The 19,936-nt window shown below is 41.3% G+C and overlaps 1 long non-coding RNA gene across 2 annotated transcripts in view; it reads right to left on the bottom strand.

The window, feature by feature from the left end:
- The window catches only part of LOC103882598, a 40,389-nt gene extending 20,744 nt beyond the window's left edge, over positions 1-19,645 (bottom strand). Inside the window, exons 1-2 of one of the 2 annotated variants that reach the window (XR_002520820.2) lie at positions 19,557-19,645; positions 2,945-2,986 (exon numbers count right to left, since the gene is read on the bottom strand). This is a non-coding gene — a long non-coding RNA (uncharacterized LOC103882598). Of the gene's footprint in view, positions 1-2,944; positions 2,987-4,632; positions 5,298-19,556 lie in introns of those variants that run through there. The other variant, XR_002520821.2, reaches the window with a different exon arrangement.
- Positions 19,646-19,936: the final 291 nt, after the last annotated feature.

A 19,936-nucleotide genomic window follows, 5' to 3' on the forward strand; every position in this document is an offset into this window, starting at 1 on the left:
AAGTGAAATATTGATAGTGGCATATGTAGAGACTGAAGTAGAGAGATGCAATAGAGAAGAACTATGATGGCTACTCTAAATCAGTCAGGAAATGTAAGTGATATCTGAAGATCAAGAAGAAACCATGTGAAGGTGAGAAAAGAAGAGGAGCCATAAAGCTGGGGCTTGGAACCTATGGGAGAAGGGAGGAAGGTTATAACATTAGGCTGGAAAGACTGATCAGGGTGAGATCATGGGGAGCCTTGTGAAATGAGAGAGCTCATTGTGCCATCCTCGGTAAGTTGTCATTACACCACTGTGTTTTGACACACATCAGTGTGAAACTACTGTTGTGAAAAAGCCTAACCTGGGTGGAAATAAAACTCATCCTAGGCCACAGACGATTTGAAGGAATTAATTTGCAGGATTGGTTAAGGGAAGAACACTACTGGATGAGAACAGAAGGCCCTCTTAATTTATTTAAAGAACACATGGCAGCTTAAGGTAAAAGCAAAATATATGACCATAGTAGCAAAATCAGAAACTGCTACTTATTGATAAATACTACTAAGAAAATGCAAAGGCAAACTGCAGACTCTGAGAAAGTATTAGCAACACATATACTCGACAAAGGCTTTGTATCCAGAGCACATAAAGAACTCCTACAAATCAATATGGAAAAAGCTACAACCCAACAAAAAATGGAGCAAAATTCTCAACAGAAACTCCACAAAAGAAGACACAGGAATAGCCAATAAGAACATGAAAAGATGCTCAACAACATTAGTCACTAGGAAAATGCAAATTAAAACCACAAGATGCAATTTCACACCCTCTAGAATTAGCTAAAATTAAAAAGATTGATAACATCAAATGTTTGTGAGGATGTAGAGCAACTGTAACTCTCATACACAGCTGATGGTAGCCTAAAATGACACAACAACTTTGGAAACTGTTTGACAGCTTTTCATAAAGTTAACTATATACCTCCTCCTCCTCCTTCTTCTTCTTCTTTTTTGAGACAGAGTTTCCCTCTGTCACTCAGGCTGGATTACAGTGGCACGGTCATGGGTCACAGCAGCCTCGACCTCCCCAAGCTCAGGTGATCCTCCCATGTCAGCCTCCCAAGTAGCTGGGACTAAAAGCGTGCACCACCAAACCTGGCTAATTTTTGTATATTTTGTAGAGACGGGGTTTCGTCACATTGCCCAGACTGGTCTTGAACTCCTGGGCTCAAGCAATCCTCCTGCTGTGGCCTCACAAAGTGCTGGGATTACAGACATGAGCCACTGGACCTGGTCTATGTACCTTTTTAATGACCTACCTATTCTATTCCAAGGTATAGCCCAAGACAAATGAAAATATTTATCCACAAAATGTCTTGCATAAGAGTATTTATAGGAGGTTATTCATGCCAGTCAAAAACTGAAAATAATCCATGTGACAATTGAAGGGAAAATTAATAAAAAATAATTACTAAAGGGAAAATTGTGGTATACACACAAAAGTATTTGTCACTGATACAGGTAACAGCATAAGAGAATCCATAAAACATTGTGTTGCGTATAAAGAAGCTAGTCACAAAGAATATGCACAGTATAATTTAATTGATGTGACATAAAAGAACAGGCAACACTAACTTATGCTGGTAGAAATCAGAACAGTGGTTGCTCTTGGGAGTGGGGACTCAGTAGAGGTTTCTGAGTGACGGAAAAGCTTTCCACCTTGATGATCTTAATCATGGTGGGAGTTGTGTGGGTGTATACACCCTTCAAAATTCACCAAACTATATATGTAAGATATGTGTCTTTTACTGTTTGTTAATTTCACTCCAATTGGAAAAGATGGGGAGGTAGAATAGGAAAGAGATTAGAGACAATGAGAATAGTTTGCTCCTTCAAGGAGTTTTACTTGGAGGAGAAAAGGGAAAAGGAATGGTAGAATGGTGACTGGAGGGGAAGAAAGGTCCAGAGTTTTGTTTGTTTGCCTGTTTCTTACGACGGGAGAGGTAACAGCATAGATGTTTGCTGATGAGAAAGATTAGCAAGAGAGAGAAAAAATAAATGGTTCAGGAGAAAGTGGGCAGATGTATAGGAGAGAGGTCCTTGAATAGGGAGGAGGGAAGGGATCAGGAATGCAAGTAGGGCGCTGGACTTTGCTAGGCATTGGGAAGGGTTCCTCTGGAATAACAGAGATGACATTCTAAATGGGCACTGATGCAGGATTACTATCCAATCATTTAAAATGAGGTCAGTTTGCAACACTGAATTTTCCTCCCATCTTATGAAGGTAGTGTAGGTGGGCAATGAATGTAGACTTGGGTTTTAATAGTGTTTCGGTTTTGCCAAGTTAGCAATACTAAGTTAGAAGGGGAGAGGAAAATTGATGAAGTTATTATCTTGATTGACCATAAACTGCAAGTTGGCTCAAGACGTTGGTAAGGACAAAACGATGGTAAGGCATAGGAAAAAGTAGAATTAGCGTGGTTGATCCTGTTGGTGCTAAAGAAGTCAGAACTGAGTTAGTGCAAGAAAGATGATGGGAAAAGTGAGGTAGTGCTGGGAAAGTGAAATGCCTGAAATCAAACAAAATAAAATGACTGAGGATGACAAGGTCTAGGAAGGAAGAGGTTGAGGAAGAGTGAAAGTAAGATCTTTGCAAGAGAAGAGGTCAGGGAATGGAGAAGACAGAATACTGGAAGATTTATCTCATGGATATTGACACCTCGAATTGTTGATATCCTCAGTAGCGTTGATGAGCATGTCAGTAAACTAGGAGTTACGTCTCCAAGGAACGAGTGGCAGTGAATGGGAGTTGGTCAAGGATGATGACCAGCAGGGCAGGAAAGTGGTGTAGTCTGATGACGTGAAACTCAATGCTGGGTGTTTTGATGGAGGCAAAGAAAGTCTGCTCTGGAGGGAGGGAGGAAACCCTGTGTCAAATGCTGCAGAGAGATCACACTTACCTCCAGGCCAGGGCTGCAGACGAGAAGACACTACCAGCAAAGCTGCAAGAAGAGTACACAGAAGAAAATGAATGATCTACATGTATTGATGTAGAAAGGCGTTAGAGACATACTGTTAAATGGGGAAAAAGCAAGTTACAAAATGGTTCCGTCTGCACGAATTGTTTGGTCATTTACAAATGAGCGGAAAATTAAAGGTAAGTCTCCACACTACAACTGCAGTCATCTCTGCATGGCAGCCTTGTGGGGATCTTTTATGTCCGATTTTCCTACATTTTGCAATACCTAACAGGACAGAGTGAGTGCCCATTACAGATCAGAGTGACTGGATTCTATTCTCACACCTGCCATCTGAATGGTCATGGCCAAATTCTGAGCTTCCCTAAATCTCAGTTGTGTCATCTGTAAATTAGGAATGAGCAATATCTACTTACGTTAATTGTGAGGGTGATGTAAGAAAACACGTGAAATATCACAATATGACACTTAGAAGGTAAAAGATAAAAGAACAGTTGTTATCCTTACTATTGTATTTTATATAGATTGCTTTTCTATTTAGAAAACACACACACACACACACACACACAGGGATTTTTTCTTTAAAGAAACTTAGAAGACAGGCCCAGAGAAATGATCACCCTCAGTTCCACACACAAATGACTAGAATTAATAAAAGAACAAATGGGATGGGTGATGGTGGTAGAGAGCCGATGGATTCCTCTGGATAGTAATTGATTTGAATCTAAAACCAATGAACAGATTCTTCACAGGGAGCCGGCGATCCAGCTGTTTTTCAAGATGATGTTTTATTTTGACTCTCACACACTTCTCATGTATCTTGTCTGCAGAAAGTTAACTCTTGTGCTGTGGGAGGTAGGGACCCTGAGCTCCTCCACCTGCTGATGTCCTGCCTGCGAAAGAACCAGGTGTGTGGCAGGACTCTCAACTATGCAGAGGAGATGGGTGCTGAAGTGAGGACCAAAATGTGGAAACTCTTATCCTTAGATTCCACCTGGTTGCAAGAGGGGCCAAAGAAAGGCATCTTGGCGGCTAAGCGGGAGTCAAGGTGAAATCATCAGTGGGTCAGGCTAAGCTATACTGATATTTAGACCCAAGTTCCTTAAATAGCAACAAGATGCTTGCTTTTCAACCCCACCTTTTGACTTCCTAAAATAAGAAAAGAATTCCTTTCAACTTTCCATTTCAAACCACACTGAGTAATGGCATCTTTGAGAGCTTGGGCCTAGAGAAAATTCTATTTATGGGATAAATTAGGAACATTAGAGAACTCTCACCTCTGGGGTACTGAATCAAAATTTCAATTGTCTGCTCAAGCTTAAAGCCCCAGACCTAGGCAAATCTCCCCTCCCACCCCCGTCTTTGCCATTTCCCCCTTGTGGGAAGTCTGGTCTGTGGTCACTGTTGTTGTCTTTGAATCATGCAAATTAGGAGAACATGTGTGAAGCCCTTTTATAATTTAGATTCCATGCATGTAGCTCACTGGCCATCAGGAAGGGTATCTCAATTCAGATAGTCGCTTGGGAGGGGGGCTGGATGGAAAAGAGAAATTCCTGATATATGAAAATGGTTTCAAATAGTAATTTCCCTTAAAATTCTCTTTCTCTACTTGTATGTCTGTTGTCTACAATGGAGCAGACACGTAATCCCCAATCAGTCCCATAACTCACCCTCCTGGGGCTGTGGCATGTGCAGCGATGTGTTGTTTATACAGCCTGTGTGTTTGTGCTGTGGTGTCCCACATGGAGGACTCCTCCTGAATACAAAGGCTGTGAGTATTTAACCTGGTGCAGGGTATAGTACACCTGGCATGTGGATTTTGAATAAAAGTCTCTCATCATTCTTTCTGATTTACACTTAGAAGCCATTTTTCTTAAGCCCTTTATGATGCTAAATGCATTTCCTTATCCCTCTTTAGCCCAAATACCTTTGGGCCAACACATAATGTCCCTTTCATCTACTCTTGGAAGAAAGGAGCTATGAATTAGAAGGAAGTGTGATTTCCTTCCCTGGTTAAACTACCAACATAGGTCACACTTATATGCTTGCTTGCCTCTGATTCTTAAAAACATCAAACTCATGCCTCACTGGGCTAATAAAAGTTTATTTTTCTTTACTTGTGTGCCTCTTGGTGTATTTTTCTCTAGTGAGGTTTAGATCTGCACCTTGTATTCATTGAAAATATTATAGAAGAAATACTATTAAATAAAGTAACTTTTAGTTTTAGATGATGTTATTAATATGAGAACAATTTTAGACTAATATCAGCTATCAGTTTGTAAAGTTTGAGCTTCTTTCTCTTTGTCCCTCCTTCCTCTCCCTCTCTCCCCACCTCCTTGCCTGCCTGCCTTCCTTCCTTCCCTCCTTCCTTCCTTCCTTCCTTCCTTCCTTCCTTCCTTCTTTCCTTCTATTCCCTCTCCTTCCTTCCTTCCTTCCTCCTTACCTTCCTGTAAATTTCTTTTTTAGAAAGAGTTAGAAATATATTTTACACAAAATATCAGACAACTTCAGGATCTTCTTTTGGTATTATTTATCATTTTAGATAGGGGGGTATTGCCCGTCAAAGACCTTTGACGGGCAATACCCCCCTATCTAAAATGATAAATGCCTAGATGCAGAAACAGATGCATGGAATGCCATTCTATGACTTCACAACAGAATCAGTATGCTGGCTTCCTAAACTTGATATTCCTGCCTTTGATTCTTCTTCCCTGTAGGTGGCCAAGTACTCAGCAGTATTAAACTCTCTAAATTACCAGTTTCAGGTAAAAAGCTCCCTTCAGGGGAATCCTCACTGTAAAGAATGAAGTGGGAAGTCTTCCTTTCATCTAAGACTTGCAAAGATCTGACATCTTCCTGTCCAACCTTATGTTGCAGTATTGCTTTGTCTCGAGGCAAAGATGGGCTCAACATTGTCTTCAACCACCAGCAACATTTTCTAACTCCAAACATTTACTTTCCCACCTCCTGGAATGCCTTTCTTCCTGTCGCCCACAAATCCTACTCATCCCTGAGGTTCAGCCCCAGTGCCCCGTTTTCCAGAGAGCCTTTTCTCATAGCTTCAGTTCCCATTGACTCACTTTACTGACATTCTTTCAGTGTGTCTCACTTAAAATACCCCCAGGCATGGAACTCAGAACTCATAAAACTTAGTGTCTACATTGACCTTGACCTGCCCTCACTCTTCCACTGTGTTCATCACCAAACTTTATTATGCCAGAAAACTCGTGTCCAGGAGATTAAACATTGCAAATAAGTCTATTTGCAGGATGTTCGGTAATTTCCTGAGAAAAATTAAATAAACATCAAACAGACTTAAAAAATTTATTTATTCATTCATTTATCTTTTAGAGAGGTGTTGCCCTGTTGCCTAGGTTGGCCTCAAACTCCTGGGCTCAAGCAATCCTCCCGCCTCAGCCTCCCAAGTAGCTGGGACTACAGGCATGCCCCACCTTGCCCAGTAAAACTGCAAAAAATTTTAATAGATAGCATCAAACAAGTGTTTATGCTTTGTGTCCATGAATTATAGGCTATTGTATGATAATAATTTTCCCAGCCCTAATAAACACTTCTCTTGTTTGAAATGTTCACCTTCAAGCAAACCCTACACCTCATAAATATCCCTTTCCCTTCCAAGACACTGCTCAGATTCTGTTGTGATGGTGGTCTTTCTCACTGGGGTGAGTAATATACTCAGCTTGGTCTCACTAGTACATTGTTTTGGTGTTTTGTTTTTTGTTTTTTGTTTTCTTTTTGAGGGTGTGGTGAGGATTCCACAAGTACAAAATAAATCTCTTTGTTGTGGTTACCCGCATAAACAGGACGGATCTGGCACTCAAATTTTGCTTGGAAGTCAAGTCTGATGAAGCTGCAACCCCCCACAAAGAGGGTGCGATGAGGTTTATTACTCACATAATGAGGTTTCCTTGGAGAGTAGGGCAGACTCCTAAGAAGGTCTGACAATGACTCGAGAATGCAGAGACATGAGGCTGGCTTGACTTTTATGGTGGTTAGTGGATGGGGCTGGGATGAGGGTTCCCATACTTGGGAACGTTCATAGACTAGAGCTTATGCAGTTTGAGCTCCCCATAGGTGCAGAAGGAGGAAGCACTTGGGCTTTCTTCGTTTTCCCAATGTGAGAAAAGGGGTAGTCACCCCTCCCATTTACCCCCTCCTCCACCCCTGTTCCCTGCAGCATCTGAAGAATCCCATGAATTATCTATCCACATATGCAAAGGGTATTGAAGGAATACAAGCATAAAAAGTTGTTATTGTCAATCAAGAAAAATGACCAGGCAAGTGTCAATCATTTTAAGAGGTTTTGTCAAAGGTAAGGATGCGTGCCTGGGAGATATGTCTATGCCATCCTCGGAAGATAATTTTGAGGGCTGCAAATTTAAAGGGGAAAGGGCAGGATATTAAGAAGTACACAGTTTTCATGTAAGAGAGGGGTAGGGAAAAACAGCCATTCATGCTTTTGTCTGGCTCAGTGAATCTGTATTTCTTTTTTTTTTTTTTTTTGTTTTTTGGAGACGGAGTCTCGCTCTGTCGCCCAGGCTGGAGTGCAGTGGCCGGATCTCAGTTCACTGCAAGCTCCGCCTCCCGGGTTTACGCCATTCTCCTGCCTCAGCCTCCCGAGTAGCTGGGACTACAGGCGCCCGCCACCTCACCCGGCTAGTTTTTTTTTTTTGTATTTTTTAGTAGAGACGGGGTTTCACCGGGTTAGCCAGGATGGTCTCGATCTGCTGACCTCGTGATCCGCCCGTCTCGGCCTCCCAAAGTGCTGGGATTACAGGCTTGAGCCACCGCGCCCGGCCTGAATCTGTATTTCTTTACATAAGATGATATAGACAAATGGAGTAGAGGAAAAATGAAGGGAATCTGCATTTTACATCAGATTACATGGACAAAATGGGGCAGGGGAATAATCAGATATGCATTTCTGTCTGGTGGATGGCAGGGGTGATGACTGCACCTGTAAAGACAAGCTATCAATTTACATTGCCATGGTGAAATTTTACAGAAGCACCTTACAGTAAAGATCTTGCAGCTCACTAGGAATTTCCTTGTGGGCAAAAATATGGAAGAGGTGTGTAGTTTTTCATCTTGTAGCCATCTTATTTAGGAACCAAAAAAGGGGAGGCAGGTTTGTGCAACCCAGTTCCCGGCTTGACTTTTCTTTTAGGCTTAATGAGTTTGAGGTCCCAAGATTTAATTTCCTTTCACATTATCCTCAATGTTCATGAGAACTCAGTACAAATATTAGTATGTAGTGCTAATTTTAAAAACAAAACACTGAATTATGCTGCAGTGCAAGACCCCAAGGTGAGCCCCATTGAGCTACCTTCTGATCTCCATGCCCTTAGATGATCCTCTCTCTGTGAGTGACAGGAGTACCTACAACTTCTTTCTAGCCAACAGAATATGGCAAAGGTCAAGGTATTTTGCATATACAATTAAAGTCTCAAATCAGTTGATTATGAAATTGGAAAGAAGGTTATTATCGATGGCCTTGACCTAATTGGTGAAAACCCTTAAAAGAGGGACTCAGTTCTCCCTGAGAGAGAGGGCAGCTCCTGTTGCTGGCTCTAAAGATAAGATGGCATGTTGTGAGGGAGTATATGGGGAAGGCCACATGACAAGGAACTGGGGGGCCACTGGGAGCTGAGACTGACCCCTGACTGACATTCAGCAAGAAATTGGGGAGCTTAGTCACAATCGCAAGAAGATAAAATTTGCCAACAACTTGGGCTGTTGGATTCTTCCCAGTCAAGCCTCCAGATGAGAACGCAGCCCTGCCAACACTTTGATTTCAGTCCAAAAAGATACTAAGCAGGGAACTCAGCTAAGCCATGCCTGAAATCCTGACCCTTAGGAACTGTGAACTAAGAAATGTATGTTGTTTAAAGCCACGAAGTTTGTAGTAACTTGTTAAGCAGTTGTAGTTAACCAATACATATGTATTGAAGTAACAATTTATTCTCTCAAGATAAAGAATGGAAAGTTACTATCTTAAATTGCTTTAAGAAGAATAAGGGAAGTTAGTGTATTTGGTATACTTAAGTGTATATAAAAGAGTGTCTTTATTATTAAAACAAAATGAATTGGGCTGCTGCTTTGGTACCTTGTGCATTTCACTTCATAAGAGATACTGTCTCTCCTGATCAGATTTTCCTTTGGTGCTCAAGTCCTCATTACCTTGCCTGTAAGGCAGGCAGATGGGAGAGTCTGGCCTTCCAACTTGGCTCACAGATGTCACAAATATTATCTCGATGTAATAAAAGACTCATTCCAATTATACAATGAGTATTGGATCCATTCCAGCCTCATGACTTTCCAAATTGTCTGTATCAGATCACAACCCCTAAGAACCATTTTCAGGTATATGGCACTATAAAACACAACCTAAATTAACTTGGCCAATGGCTTCATACCCTCTAGATGAGAATTTGCTAGCAAATATTTGCACAAGTCATTACTACCCATTGTGTGTGTTTAGACAGCGTATCTCTCATTTCTCCCTGTAATTAGCATTTTATATAAATGCAGTCTTTTCTCTGTTCTAGGGCACAGCCCCCCAAGCAGGGGCTTGGGCAGTCATTTGTCTTGTACTTATTTATGGGGTGAGTGACTTGCCTGAGGCTGCCCTCCAGGTTGCCTAAGGCAGTAAACCTATATCCTGGAATAAACCACAACTAACATTTTTCTATCTCGTAAAATTTCCTCTACCTGCTTGGGGAAATCATAAGTGTTTCCTCTTTCAGATTTCTTTATACTTTGTAAGGGCAACACCTTTATCAATCTGCCTGGCACTATTGTGATGGCTGCCACATGAAAACATAGCTTAGAGCTTCCTTTGCCATCTATCTATGTATCTGTCTATGTATGTATGTACATATGTATCTATCTATCTGTCATCTCTTACTCATTTAACAGAATCATTTCTAGAGAAGATACAGGGAAGAATGCATGTTCAATGAAGTTATGAGTGATCCAAAGCCTTCTTTGTGACAAAGCCTATTTTGCAATATTTATTCTCAGTCCCTACTCTGTGGGAAGCTCTTTGGCATCTTTATTACTTTGCTAGGGCTACCATAACAAAATACCACAGACTGGGTGACTTCAATGACAGATGTGTATTTTTTCAGGCTGGAGGCTGGGAGTCTGAGATCAAGATGTCATTGCAATTGATTTCTCCTGAGGCCTCTCTCCTCTTGGCTTGTAGGTGGGCATTTTCTTTTGGTGTCCTCACAGGGTCTTTCCTCTGTGCATACCTGTCTGTCCTGTCTGTGTCCTAATCTCCTCTTTTTTTTTTTTTTTTTTTAAATGGAGTCTCACTCTGTCCCCCAAGCTAGAGTACAATGGCACAATCTCAGTTCACTGAAGCCTCCGCCTACTGGGTTCAAGCGATTCTCCTGCCTCAGCCTCCTGAGTAGCTGGGATTACAGGTGCCCACCACCACATCCGGCTATTTTTTTGTATTTTTAGTAGAGATGGGTTTCACCATGTTGGCCAGGCTGGTCTCGAACTCCTGACCTCGTGATCTGCTCACCTCGGCCACCCAAAATGCTGGGATTGCAGGCATAAGCCACTGTACCCAGCTGCTAATCTCCTCTTCTTATAAGGACACCAGGCAGATTGGATCATAGTCCACCCTTATTGTCCGATCTCTGAGCCCAAGCCTGTGTGTATATATCCAGATGGCCTGAGCCAACTGAAGAACCACAAAAGAAGTGAAAATGGCCCATTCCTGCCTTAACTGATGGCATTACCTTGTGAAATTCCTTCTTCTGGACAATGAGTCTCAGAAGCTCCCTTACCAAGCACCTTGTGACCCCCGCCCCTGCCCACCAGAGAACAACTCTCTTTGACTGTAATTTTCCACTGCCTACCCAAATCCTATAAAACTGCCCCACCCCTATCTCCCTTCACTGACTGTTTTTGGACTCAGCCCGCCTGTACCCAGGTGATTAAAAAGCTTTATTGCTCACACAAAGCCTGTTTGGTGGTCTCTTCACACGGACGCACGTGACACTTATGAATTCATTTCACATTAATCACCTTGTTAAAGGCCCTGTCTCCAAATACAGTCAATGCTGAGGTTCTGAAGGTTAGGACATCAACATTTTGGGCATGATTTAGCCCATCACAACATTCCCTCTGGGAATGCAACTTTGCCAGTGCAATACAGATTGATGTGAAGACAGAGGAGCCTCTGGAAATGTCTGAAAAGACAGATGCAGAATTGGCCTCCAGAGGCTACCAAAGTGTTCCTCAGGCAGTGAATCAAGGATGGCCCATGCCCATTCCCTAGAAGTTTAATCAATGGAGACAGACCCAGTACCAGTTTCCACAAAGACCCAAGGAGAGGCAATGGAAACTTGGAATTCAAGTTTTCCTCCAGGGCATTTCAGAGGTGGGTTAGTGGTCCAGAAGTTAGGAAGACCGTCACGCTCTCATGGTGGATGGAGTTCTCACAAGGAAATGTAGACAGAACACAGGACCAAGACAGGGGCCAATCCTGTGCTCCAGCACTTGTGCAGAGTCATGGAGTTGAGGTACCAGCCATTCAAGGACAAAAACAACCAGACTACCAGGAAGTGGGGAAGCAAAAACACTCTAGTGAGACATGGTATTATATGCTGAAAATATAACCAAATACAGGGTGGTTGTATTTGGAGATAGGACCTCTAAGGAAGTAATTAAGGTTAAGTGAGGTCATTGGGGTGGAGTCCTGATCCAATAGGAGTAGTGTATCTTAAAAAAAATATGCCAGATCTCTTTCTCTTTCCATGTGCACACACTGGGGAGAGGTCTTGTGAGGACACAGTAAGAAGATGGCTCTCTGCAAGCCACAAAGAGGGCCCTCATCAGGAATGAAATTGGTCCTCACTTGGACCTTGGACTTCCCAGCCACCAGAACTGTGAGAAATAATGTCCATCGTTCAGGCCACGCAGTGTGTGGTACTATGTTATGGCAGCAGGAGCAAACTAAAACACACGGTGAGAGAACAACCCCACTGCTATCTGGGGAGGCTCACTGAGGAGTCCTGGACCCTCGACCCTGGCAAGGCATGACTCCCTCTCTGCAGTTAATATGAAACTTGGCTTTGCTTGATTAACAGGTAATTCTGGTGTTTTTTCTGGAGAGTTGGCTGTTGATACACTCCAAAATTAGCTTCCAAGGAAGAAAGGAAGGAGAACAAGAATTGATTCTCGACTGCTAATTTTATACCTGAACACTTAGGCAGATGCTTTTTGAAAGCATGAAGAAAACATTAGAAATGCCAACTAAATGTGGCTTCAACAAGTAAGGATATTTACTATCTCTGGTAGGAGAAGTTTGAAGAAAAGCAGTTCAGTGATCAGAGATGCTTACAAGGCTGGAGTTTAGCATCTTTCTCCTCTGCCAACCTCAGAGTGCCAGGAACACTGCCCCCCATGGCTGCCAGATGGCTGTCCTCAAATGACAGTGTCTGAAAGTAGGAAGGTGGGTGTGGGGACATAATCCCCCTTCCTCCCACCCCCTGATTTCTGGGTTCCTGTAAAAAGCCCCAGCCTCCAAAGATTCTTCACATACCAGGACAATCAGATCTGTAGCTTTTTGTTTAGTTAGTTGTTGTTTTCCAAGAGGATAGTAAAATTTCTCTTTTTTCTCCAAAGGGTCAAATAGTCACAACCCAGATTAGAAACCCAAGTTAAGCCCCCTAGGTGCTAGGAAAACCTAAAGGCTATCTTCCTGCATATTTACATTTCAAGGGAGACTGAAGCCAGAGACACTTGCAGGTCTTGGATTATAAACAATTCTACTATAAAGACACATACACATGTATGTTTATTGCAGCATTGTTCACATTAGCAAAGTCTTGGAACCAACCCAAATGCCCGTCAACGATAGTCTGGTTAAAGAAAATGTGGCACATATACACCATGGAATACCATGCATCAATAAAAAAAGATAAGTTCATATCCTTTGCAGGGACATGGATGAAGCTGGAAACCATCATTCTCAGCAAATTAACACAGGAACAGAAAACCAAACCCACTTATGTTCTCACTCATAAGTGGGAGCTGAACAATGGAAACACATGTACACAGAGAGGGGAACATCACACACTGGGACCTGTCAGGAGGTGAGGGACTAGGGGAGGGACAGCATTAGAAGAAATACCTAATGTAGATGATGGGTTGATGGGTGCAGCAAACCACCATGGCACGTGTAGACCTATGCAACAAATCTGCACATTCTGCACATGTATCCCAGGACTTAAAGTATATGTATACATAAAATCTGAAAAAAAGTATAGACTTTAGTTAAAAATAATGTATTAATATTGGTTCATTAATTGCAGAAAATGTGCCACATTAATGCAAGATGTTAGTAATAGGGGAAACAATGGGGGGGTATATGGAAACATTCTATACTATCTTCCCAAATGTTTTGCAAATTTGAACTGTGCTAAAAATAAAATTTATCAAAAAAATAAATAAAGTTGAGACACACCTGGAGCTATCTGATTTCCTGAAGAGATTTTTTTTTTTTTTAATGCAGCAAAAGACTGCAGTAAGAGGAGACACTTTAAGCAGAGAGCTGCCTCTTCCTTTATAAGTAGAGAAAAATAACTTCTCTTTCTTCCTCTCCTATAAGGTGTCAGCCCCCTTTGTAGGAAAAATTCCTACCGGCTCTTATCACACTGCCTCTTGGGTAAGAACTGGCGAAAGGAGTGGGTGGTGGGCACATTCTTTGCTCCAAGAGATTTGTTTAATAAGAAATCTGTGTCTGACCTAGAACACTTCATGTGTACATTTAGGATAAAATGAATAAAGATGACTGTTAAAAACCCAACAGTAGGGCAAAGTCTCTCTTTCTCAATCTTTTTTTCTCTTTCTCATCATGGAGAAACATATTTCTAGAAACTGCCTCTGCAGAATTTCTGCTAGATTTCATTGGCCAGAACAACTGGATGATAAGCTCACTCCTAGTTGGGCAGGTGAGTCTCTGGCAATTTTAGACTCCATATTGGAGGTGGAATTGGCCAGAAAGGGGAAGGACAAAGGCATGGAAGCTGCACAGGTAGGCCACGTCATTGGCCATGTGTTGACATTAACAGTGACAGATGTGGTCTTTCAGTAAAGTCTGTATGTTCAGTCAGGTTTAGAAAATTCATTGTGTCTTGTCCATGATTCCACAATCAACTGCTGAGCTCTGCTTATGTCTAAGGTCAGTTCACGAACCCAAGGTGAACTTCTAGCAATTAAGATGTCATTACTGTGTGAGACATATGTCTCCCTATCAAAATAAAATAATTCACCCATTAGAATATTTACATCACAGGGGCTCAGGATGGTGCCATAATTCAGGGATCTCTGTGGGTTTTCCTGTTCTTCCATTGTGATCTGAAGTACTTGCCCATCACCAGGTTTTCCTTGCCCTTGGCAAATGGCCATGCTTCTCACAGGGAAGAATAGAAATAGTTTCACGTCCTCCCCAAAGAACTGAAACAAAGACACTGGTAACCTAGGAAAAGCACACACATTCACACTCACCCCTGCATGTGTTACTTCAACATACAACCTCACATACAGACATCCTCTCTCATGTACATGTACTGACACTTTCACACATACACTCTCTCACACACACAATGACACATACAGCAGTCCCCCCTTATTCAAGATTTTACTTTCTGTGGTTTCAATTTTCTAGTCAACTTCAGTCTGAAAATATTAAATGGAAAATTCCAGAAATAAACAATCCATAAGTCTTAAACTGCACGTGGTTCTGAGTAGCACAATGAAATTTTGCCCCATCCTGCTCCATCCTGCTAGGATGTGAATCCCTTCTTTGGCCAGTGGATCTACGCTGGAGGCACCACCATCTTCATAGTCACTCAGTAGGCGTCTCAGGGATATGGTTGGCTGTGGTGGTATTGCAGTGCTCATGTTCAAGTAACCCTTATTTTACTTAATAAGGATTGCAAAGCACAAGAGGAATGATGTTGGCATGTTCTATTTTAATAATTGTTCTATAATAATTCTAATCTTAATTGTTCTATCATAATTTTAATAATTGTTTTATTTTATCATCAGTTATTGTCATTAATCTCTTATTGTGCCTAATCTATAAATTAAACCTTATCATAGGTACATATGTTTAGGAAAAAACAGTATATATAGGGCTTGGAACTATCTGGGTTTCAGGCATCCACTGAGGGTTTGGAACATATACCCCTCAAATAAGGGGGACCATTATACTCACATATACCCTCACACTTGTGCACATTCACACCCACTTCTACATTGTAACAGTCTCTCACACTCTTCCACACCCTTACACATGCACACACACCTGGATAGATTAGAAGAGAACAAAATTAACACACCTCCCCTTTGTTGAAAATAAAATTCTGTTCTGGCAGCTGAACATAAGATTTACTCATGGATATGAATTGTGTCTATCATCTCCTACTGTGTCTATCATCTTCCAAGACCTCTAGATTTTGATTTTCAGTCCTCACTGCTATTGTTAAATCATGTCTCCAAAACGAAATTCACAGAGGTAGTTGGGTTTTTGAACTTCTGGGCAGGACATCCACCCTCTCCCTTCTCCCACCGCCTTTAGCTGGCTTCTTCATCTCTCCCCTGTGTTTAGACTCAAATTCATCTATTAAGTTAACAACTTCTTTTGTATTTCTAGCTGGTATTTACAACATCACATGCTGTAATGATTATTCACCAGTTCTCCATGGGCTCATCTAGACAGAGCCCCGATCCCTGTGAAAGTTGCGGATACCAGGATGAAATTGCTTGGTCAGACCCCACCAAAATAAGACAGGGAAGGTGTGAAGGAGAGGAGGCTTACACGTCTGAGATAAGAACTGCTTCCAAGGACTTGCTAAGAATCCCCTAAGAAACTGTTTCATGTCCTTCATGAATCTCCGGCCTTGACAAGCTTTACCACCAGACGTTCTTTAGGACTGCAGTGATTCAGATGAGATGCTCTTGAAAGAACACGTGCCCAGTGACAGCATTCTTTACCAATGAACTGACAACAACTCTGGGTTTGAGCCTCTGGACCAATGGACTCTGTTTCTAGGCAGCTATGTGGACCTCTCTTGCTAAAAAAATCTTCCTTTTCCCTTCTCTCACGGGATCCACTGGTGGTTTACCATCCCATGCATTCTGGGTTATAATCCTCATTTCTCACGCCCAAGTAAACTCCATATATTTGGAGATAATTTTCTCCACGGTCTTTTTTTTCCAGACTGACACCCATGTGCTGAAAGAGGAAATAATGGATGTCAGTTCCAGGCCCAGGCCTCTAAGAGCTGGAGCCTGATCCTCTGGTTTCTCTCCCACAGTGACTGTGGATGCCTTTTCTCCCAAAAAGGGCAGCTCTCAAAGGCCTGAGTCCTGGTTTAACTAATACAATTTCTCAATGTTGAATAGTTATGTGTCCCTATAGTCAAGTTCAAGAAAATGCTTTATATTGAGCCTCACTGCTTATCAGCATATATCTCATCTTGTAAAATTTATATAATGTGATTTTGTCTTAGTAGACTATTTTAAATTAACATTGATATTTAATACCAAAGGGTAACCTTTTCCTCTCAAAACTGAAAATATTTCCGGTAGAAGAGTTGAATAAATGTGATTTCTTAGATTTATTTTTGGATTACCTCCAGTTAAATTTTACTTAACATTTTTGGCTGTCTATAAAAGTCATAAATTACCAAAACTCTAGAATTAACTTCTTTCAGTTGCAATTATGATTCATCAGTAAAAATGTTTTATTTTAATGTTTCTTAGATTGCTTATCAACACATCAAACACCCTATTGGTTTGAGATCATCTATTATTATGTCACGTATTGGGAAAACCTGCTTTGGCAACAGGGTTATGGTTTCCTATGTTCTCCAATCATTGGGTGATACTCTTTCATCTAAAGAATTGCTCTTTACATAGTTTGAGGAAAAACTAGAAAGAAATGAAATAAGTAAATATTTTATATATATGTGCATGTGTGTATATATATATATAATCCAAAGTTTTATCATAATATTTATTTGTGGGTTTTATATACACAGTTCTCTCTTTTATACACAGCTATCAAAGATGATAATAGAACTGAATTTGCTGAATTGATTGGGTAGGATAAAAATAGGAGAAAAATAAACAATGACTTCCATTGGTTGTTTTTGAATTTCTTCATTGTGCCATTATATTATGGCTGAACATGGGTCTGGATTAGTATTTTGGAATATTCAACTCTGTACACATACAGCAGAGAACTATATTTCTATCTTACTGTGTTGGAGTGAATTAATAACCTTATCAGGTAAAGTAAGAAAAAATGGAGACTTACTGAGTGTTTATTAATTACTCTGTATTTATGAGCTCATTTTTCTCCATTAAATCATTTGGCTCTGCAGTCAGTTTATCCGTACATTGGGGATTCCTGTTCCAACCCCTCCTGATGTTCTACCTACCCACCTACGGTTCATGGATTCTCCATGGCTGCTTTCCTGCTGCAATGGCAGAGTTGATCCTACAGAGATCATCTTGTCTGCAAATCCTAAAATATTTATTATCTGGCCCTTAACATAAAATGTTTGCCAACTCCTGGTTTAGACAAACTTCATGAAGTCTGAAATGGAAATTGGTATTATTAGAGTAACTCTATGTCCTAGTTTTCATGAAATGACAAGAAACCTCCCTTCACTTTCATGAATCTCAATCCAAAACAAATGATGTTCCTTGCTATGGAAAGTGTTGATCCCAATTCATTCAACTTTATTCAGATTGAGCAATATATATCTAATTATGATTGTGATGAATACCATGCAAATCGTCAAAAACATACAACAAAAATATCATCAGATAGTAGTAAATGTTTTAGATTTTAATCCTGTGTCCACCCGGGACCAGAATGGGGAGAAGGAACTTCAATGCACGTTCTTGGAAATAGATTTTGAATGTTGCTGAGTCATAAGGCAGGTCATTTCATTCTGCCTTTGCTGGAGAACAGAGGGCATTGCCAAGAAGCTCTCAGCAGCCTCCTTTATATCTCCCATACAAATTTAGCCTGATAAAAACGGCCCAATTCCCACATTTACACTCTACCACTTTTCAGCTTTCTTTTTCCCCATGAAATAAGAGCAGTAATTTTTTTTTTTTGCTACTGCTTTAAAAACGATTCTTGCGAAAAACTCTAAAACAAAATAATTTTTCTTCCTTTTAATGTCATTTCTAAATTATGATCACTCACTTCATATTATTCTGGATATAAGTAAAGTATATGAATTTTAAAAGGGGCCTGGAAAACCAGGAGAAGTTCCTGAGACTTTAACCACCTTGATAGAAGGGACAGACAACTGGGTTCAGGAGGCCAGAGCTTGTCAAGCTGGAGGGAAGTGATTTCCTTCTGTCTTCTGCTGCCTGAGGAAACCCTGTGAGTATGGGCATGGAATGATGGGTTTAAGGAAAAACCAGCCTGAAGGGCACTGTCTGGGAAGGATGGGAAATAATACCTAAGAGTGGTTGGTGAACTCTAATCTTGGAAGTTATCTCAAAAGAGGACAACAACCATCTGCTTTGGAAGTTTTAGGTGCAGGTTTTCTTCTAGTTGGGGAAGGGATGGGGGTGCGGGAACACTTTCCCTTTGGTGGCTTTGTAGTAAACCTTTCCAAATGGACCCAGCTGTTTAGATGGATGGACCCATTAACAAGAAGGCGTAGATACTCATTGGCTCATAACCAGTGGAAAGCCACAGTTCCTGTATTGGAAGCATCTACTACTGGAGTGAAATTAACTCCTGGTCTATTAGTTTCCCAGAGCTGCTGTAACAAGTCTCCACAACTGGACAGTATAAAACAATGGAGATCTGTTTTCTTACAGCTCTGGAGGTTAGAAGTCCAAAATTAAGGTATCAGCAGGGTGGGTCCCGTTTTGGAGGTGCTGAGGGAGAATCCGTTCCCTGCCTCTCTCCCAGCCTCTGATGGTTGCTTCAATCCTTGGCATTCCCTGGTTTGTCTCTCAATCTGCCTCTGTCTTCACATCACATCCTCCTCCCTGTAGATGTGCATGTGTCCCAATTTCCTTCTCATAAAGACACCAGTCAGTGCAGTAGGGCCCACCCTAATCTGGGATGACCTTCTCTAACATTATACCTGCAAAGACCTTCTTTTGAAATAAGGTTACATTCACAGCTACTGAGAAGATCTAGGAGGAGAGGCACTGCAGTGAGCACCTGTGCGCTGTCCCAGGACCTGTGATTGCTCTAAGCTGTGTAGGGTCCACACAGACACTAAGCCATCAGTCAGCTCTCTAGGTGAAGCATTCAAGGAGTGAACAAAAGAATGGCTGATTTAGAAACGTTGACCAGTGCAGTGAAGGTCAGCTTTCCTAGTAAAGCCTGATGGGACAACGTAAAGAGAATCACTGTAGCCTAGCCCTTCACAAAAGAAAGACTGGCCTTAAATTTAAAGGCTAATTTAAAGTTGTGGACCTAGAAGCTAGTGTCAGCTCAGGTTTGTCACTTACCAACTATGGCTACTGGAAAGGAGTTGGTGGAAATCTACCCCAGGTGACTCACCTTACAGATAGAATGAATGTAGAGAAAGGCCACACTGCTGGACTTCAGCATGACTGGGACCTCTGATCCAAGACTAAGCTAATTCTTCTCTCCCCTGTGTACTTTCATGAGGAAGGACTGGAGAGACCGTGAAGTCAAAACTTCTGCTTAATAATGCGCGTTGCGATTCCTAGGGTAAAATGATAGCAAGGCAATATTAAACACAATGTTTTTATTTTTAAGGCTGAAAAGCAAAAAACGCAGTCAAAATATTCACACATAACAAATGCAAACCAAGCAAGCAACAAACAAAAAACTCAACAACTCACCAGTTCCTTTCTTGGCCTCATCACTAACAGAGTTTAATTGTACTCAAGCCAAATGATGTTTGAAAAACTAGA

This window comes from Papio anubis, chromosome 4, assembly GCF_008728515.1.
Source record: "Papio anubis isolate 15944 chromosome 4, Panubis1.0, whole genome shotgun sequence".
NCBI classification, from domain to species: Eukaryota; Metazoa; Chordata; class Mammalia; order Primates; family Cercopithecidae; genus Papio; species Papio anubis.